We start from the raw sequence: 6,361 nt of genomic DNA on the forward strand, positions 1-6,361 counted from the left end.
AAAAATAAAACATTTCATAGGGCCTTAAACATGTAATATTTGTTAAACTTTTAATAAATTGATGTTAAATTGTTTAAGTTTCATGATTTTAATTCATTAGACATGCTTTTTGATTAATAAAATGTAATTTAACCATTAAAAAGGAGTCTAGAAAAAAGAAAAAAGAAAACTGGGACCCACCCGTCCCCCGCAAAAAGCCGTAAACCTAGGGGAAACACTGACACAGCCTGCTGCTCATAACTGCGTAAGAGTGCACTGGCCACGAGCGATGACATCGTGGATGCTATTGTCGGACCCACACACACATTTCATGAGGAAAGTTCAGGTGCACGTTATAATCAGCCCAGAAGTTTTGTCTGAATTGAACGTGTTTCTACTTTCACATGCAAATGACTTGTTGCACTTATGAATATGATAACTTTCCGGCATCAATTCTAGTAGGGTAAAACGTAATTACGCTTTCGAAATGGTCTGTTTTGCCCTGCCATCATTAGCTGAAGCTGTGTGTGAACAAGAAGCCAGACTCGCTTTTACAAGAAGTCTCTTCTGCTCAGCAAGGCTGCATTTATTTGTACAGCAAAAAAATACATGCCTGATTCAAGAAGGGAGTCTGACGGCCAAAAAAATATTTTACTAACTTGTTAATTTTAAGTTAAATTGTGATTTGTTGGTATAATGTCTGCTAGAATGTTAAAAAATGTTCAGTGTTAAGTAAATATTTTTAAATTGTTGTTTTGTAATTGATTTTTTCTTGTAGAAAACAAAATTGGCAAAGCTTGTCACCTTGATATGAGCTTAATATGCTTAATGTGCATTCAGAAAAGCAGCTGTGAACAAACTTTAGTACTGAAAATAGAATAGCACCGGAAATACGATCTCTTGAGGATAAAACATTTGAACGCCGTCCGTCTTTTGTTTGGAGGAAACATTTGGCCATCATCCCAATAATGGTGACTTACATATTATTCAGGACAATATAGTGCTACTTTCACTTTAAAAATACACAAACCGATGACCAAAGTGAAGAAACTGCCTTAAAAAAATTAACAATACACAAAACATACTGCAATTTGCCTTTCAGTCAAAAATAATGCAAGTCAGGAATATCATGGTCATGGATTTTAGAACTGGACTCCAAATCTCTCCTGAAACTAGAGCTTGTACAGATCTGTATCCTCAGATGTGTCTGTAGTGAGGTGACATCTCATGGATCACGGGAAGATATGCCCAGTGATATGAAACCCCATTCCTCTGGTCACTTTCCCACACAAACAGGAAGTCTTCAGTCGCTCTTCCGTCATGTGCTGGTCTTTATGCAGCTATCTAAGAAACGCAGCTGTCGTCTCTCCCTAACGCACAAAAACCATCTGCTACAACACAGAGCTCCTCTCCTAACACTGAGAGCCAAACGTTACATGTCACAGCTTCTAGCTAATATTACCGGAGCAGATATGAAGTCTCTATATAACATATTTACATGTGTGCATAAAGGCTCCATTTCAAAAGCTTAGTAAGATGTCTACATAGGCGGTTTATGTGGACATGCCTTTTAAGATGCATTGCATTTCATACCAAATGAATACCAGAAAACAATTCAACAAGATTAGTGAAAATACAAAGTTCTACTTATAATTCAATAACAAAATGTATTGATAAAAAGTAATCCGTAATATATGTTGTATTGGAGCAAGCACTTTTTGAACTGAACATTTTTCCCACCAAACTTAACAAGAACTCAACAGTTTCTCCACTCACACTATAATAAGCACGTTATCACATTTTTGGTCATCCCAAATATCTCACACCTCTCCTGATCCAGACACTCAACGCTGCTCTGTACACTGTTAATGTCACTTTGTGGAAAGCAGTCTACCAACACATGAAAACCTCTCCAGCAGCCACTGCTGATGTGCGGAATCATCAACATCCATCCATCCATGCAGTGTCATGAACTCCAGATACAGCAGGTCGTGGATCTTTTGAGTCGTTTATTCAAGCATGACTGCAATTAACAATTACTTATTTTGAGAGTCAACTGATCCAATCATTATAACAATGATAAATCAACAATTTAGCCTTTTAATTCAGGCTGTATTAGGCTATTAGGTGTGACATGAAACAAATTATTATTTTGATAATTGATTAATCTGATGGTTATTTCTTTGATTAAGCAGCTTTATTAAAAAAAATTTGTTTCAAAATAAATTCATTTTAATCCATTTTTTACTAAACTGTTATTCCACATCTTGCCCAAACAATGTGCAATTTGAAGGCAACGAAAACAAACAGTGAATATAACTACACTCTAAAAAATGCTGGGTTAAATACAACTGGGTGAAATATGGACAAACCCAGCAACTGGGTTGTTATGACCCAGCGGTTGGGTTAAATGTTTAACCCAACCTTCTGGGTAGTAACCCAACCACTGGGTCAAAACAACCCAATAGCTGGGTTTGTCCATATTTTACCCAGCACTGGGTTATATGATAATAACAAATGATAAGAAAGAAAAACAACAGCACAAAGTGTTAACTGATAAAGAGGAGGAACAAACATTCACTAATCTTAATTGATCACATTTACACTGTAAACATTTTACATTTATTCAACAACAAAAAACACTTCAGCGTCAATAATGTTGAATAATTATTCAGATCCAGTTATGATGTTATGAGCTAACTTACCTATTAAAGCTCTACACATGAGTAGATCAGATAGTATTTGTGTGTTCCAGCCAATTATTCACTGTCCTGTCAAACTGATATTATAAGACATCATAGTTTCCTGTAATGGATTGAATACACTGTCACTATTTTAGAGGCTGAGGCAATAGAATTGGCCTCCAAAGATTTCCCTTGCCACTGGAATAACAGACCAAGTTGCTTTGACCAAATATGGTTGCTTCCAAATACTGGCAAGAGAAACAAACCAGCAGTGCAGATCTCCTAAACGGGAGCGAGCGTAGGCCACCACGCTCACGCCGGGACATAAATCCAACACCTGTCACCTATTCAAACCGACATACTGCGGGAATCGTAAACTAGTGTTATGGATTTCATTGATGATTAACAGACATTCAACATATGACAGACAGATCGACTCTGCTAAAAGTATACTTAAGCTACTTAAAATAATAAAATAAAATAAATAAATACCCAAAATAGGATGTATTGGCCATTATTGTACGTTATAAATACATTTAATGTCTGTTTCATTCATACTGGATGCCAGAGGGCGCCCTCGCACAGAAACGCTAACGGTATACCTGCTGCCATCAGAGCAAGCATACAGTAATTGCTGCATTCACGTGCTCCTCGGATGCTCTCAATTCCCGAGTTGTGCTTTTAAGTCGGAATGTGAAAACAACATGGACACTCGCGTTACTACAAAGATGTGTTGGATTTGTATTATTAGAGCTTTCCGACTTGCGTTCGTGAATTTTCTCAGTCGAGAAATTATTTTTCATGTGCGGTGCCGATGATCCTTACGTCTGTTTCGGAGAACAAATATTTAAATCGATCGCTCTTGAAAGCATTTAAGTGGCACCGAAATGAGGCACCGAAATCTGCGTTCTGATTCGGTTCTAGTACATACCGGTTACATAGGTACTGGTATTGGCACCGGATTTCGGTACCCAACCATAGTTAAAAGTAATCTATAAACACATGCTCCACATTGAATGCAGAATTGTCATTTTGTCCCACCAGTAAAAGCTCCTGCTGTGTGTGTTGATCTGAGTGTTACTAGCACAGCTCTTCCCCGGGGAATGACAGAGCACATCCTGTTCCTTCAGAAGAATTCAGCACCACCACCAAGATATTCATACAATTCAAATCTGTCACTTCTTAAGCCACATTAATTACTAACAGGGTTTATCAATTTCTTTGATTTTCTTAAGGACAAAGCAGCACAAACCAAACCGACTATCCTTTAACCATGAACTATCCTGGTTAAAGGATACTTCATCCAATTAAGGTGCGGTCACACTGCACTTTTCGTTCCATTGACTTCCATTTATACGCATGCGAATATGTCAGACCAGAAACGCAAGCTCATGCGAAAAATTTCGCATTTCGCTGCGTTCCAAAGTTCAAGTTTGGTGAACTCTGACCTGCGAATTCGCATCACGTGAAGACGTGTGACCAGTAGAAGATCGATACGTCACTGCGTGACCTCTCTGTACAGAAATTCAAAAATGGAGGAAGCGCTAATTTTAGCCTTAGCGCAGCGTCCGATTTTATATAATACATCTATAAAAGATTATAAAAATCAAATAAAAAAAGAAGCTGCATGGTTCGCGGTGTCAATGGAAACAGGAACAGACGGTACATTTGAATGCGGACACATTTTATCATTTTTTATTGCTTAGTGTGTGTATATATATGTATATATATATAGAGAGAGAGTACAATATAATTAATATACACAAGTGTATTATTATTAAATTACTTAATGTTGTTCATTATTTTATATTTTCAGACTCATTTTAAAATTAATTTTGCACACCACAGGAACTTATCAAATGACCTATTTAAAGGGAAAAACCTACAGCACTTAAAAATTTGCACTTAAAAATGTAATATATATATGTACAGTCAAACCAAAATTTATTCAGACACCTTGAACATTTCATTCATTAATACAGTTTATTCACTATAGTTTAAAAAAATGGTAATAAAATATGACAAGATCTCAGAGTTAAACTGTGTCAGAAAAAAATCATCTTAATTATGTCAGATAACACTTAAGCAAAACATGGTCACGGAGCGACCATACGCAGCAACCGATCAAAATCGGCAGGACAGAGCCAAAAGTACTCCTTGTGGCGATCCTCATCCAGCCGAAGCTCCTGAATTAAAGAATGGAACTCTCCCCGCTCATTCCGAGTCCGTAGAATAGGGTGAACCCACAGCCTTCTCTTTTCCAGACGCTTTCAACACCGTCGCAAAAGACACAGTACAAGCACATCGGAATCCATGTTGTGATAACTGAGGGGAAACTTTGGCGTGTGATGTCATATCCTGCTCCCGCCCATATTCGCAGCGGCATCCGAAAAAATTACGTTCAAAGTCTAGTGTGACCGCCCCTATATGAAAATCATGTCATGCTCCATTCACACTGCTGTCTCAAACTGGCACCACTTTTTTTTTTGTTCCATGGGACACAAAAGGAGAAATTTTAATGAATGTATTGACGACTCATTTGCATATACTGGAAGTGAAACATAGCTTCAAAATGACAAAAAAAGATTGTTAAAGAAGTACAATAAAAATACTCTTAATGTCTTTGCATGCTGAACAGACTGAAACGTGCTTTTCTCTCATTGAATGTATATCCTTCCAAATATGGTGCATTTAAACGCTTGACATCAAGACATCAATGCAATGACACATGACCAATTACAACACCACAAGTCTGAATTTGCACTAGTGATGGTGGCAGGAAAGATTAAGTTCAACTAAAAAGACTTTTGTTCATTTTTAAAACACAAATTAAGATATTTTAATGAAACCTTGTGATTTCTGTCCCTCCAATGAAAGATCAATTCCACCAAAACTTTGACACCACAAACACCTCATAACGACTCCAGTTATCCAAGTAATCCAAATGCTTCTTCTGAAGAGTCATGATCATTTTATGTAATGAACAGATTTAATTCAGGCTTTTATTCACATATAAACATTGACTAATCCACATATATGGATTAGTCAGATGTGCTTGCTGGATGCGAAGGATTGAGTTAGTTAGGATGAACAGGTCATCATGTGCTCCGTCTCTACACCCTCTCAGACCCTTGAACACAAAGGGGCCCTTCATGTCTCTGAAGCCCACCGCAATTCTACCCAGTGTGCCTTCAATAGCAGGCTTGTTACGCGCTGGGGTGGGAGCAGAGACACGAGCTGCTGGCCGCATTGAGCCCGTCTGCCGCATCTTTCACACTGCACTGGACTAGGCTTGCCGCAATAGACTGTGCTGATGGTGTTAAGCCGCAACACCGGTTACGTCACTTGCCCACCGCGGCACCGACCCCCACCATCGTTTTGATTTTTTATAGAAATAAAAATCATTTAGTTCAGTAAAAGAACAGACACTACAATTAAAAACTGAACGCGGCTGCTCAATGCAGCGTGCCGAACGACAGTCGCATCACAGATCAGATTTCATTTCTCCAGTGAGGAGAGTGAGTCGAGCTGACTGACAAGAAGAGTGAGGTGAATTTAAAAGCGAAGGAAAGCGAGGAAAAGAGGGAAAATTAAAATTAAAAACAAACAATTGCTTTACGCCGAACGCCCCGCCCCCGCGGTGATACCGGTATTACCGGTGTTGTCACACGTCGATTAACCGGTGGGAACATTTCCTC

At 38.4% G+C, this 6,361-nt stretch overlaps 1 protein-coding gene across 1 annotated transcript in view; it reads right to left on the bottom strand.

The window, feature by feature from the left end:
• Positions 1–6,361, bottom strand: part of LOC107702558 (talin-1-like) — a 104,951-nt gene that overhangs the window by 92,651 nt on the left and 5,939 nt on the right. The window lies entirely within an intron of this gene.

This window comes from Sinocyclocheilus anshuiensis, unplaced genomic scaffold (genome assembly GCF_001515605.1).
Source record: "Sinocyclocheilus anshuiensis isolate Anshui unplaced genomic scaffold, SAMN03320099.WGS_v1.1 scaffold210, whole genome shotgun sequence".
NCBI lineage: Eukaryota > Metazoa > Chordata > Actinopteri > Cypriniformes > Cyprinidae > Sinocyclocheilus > Sinocyclocheilus anshuiensis.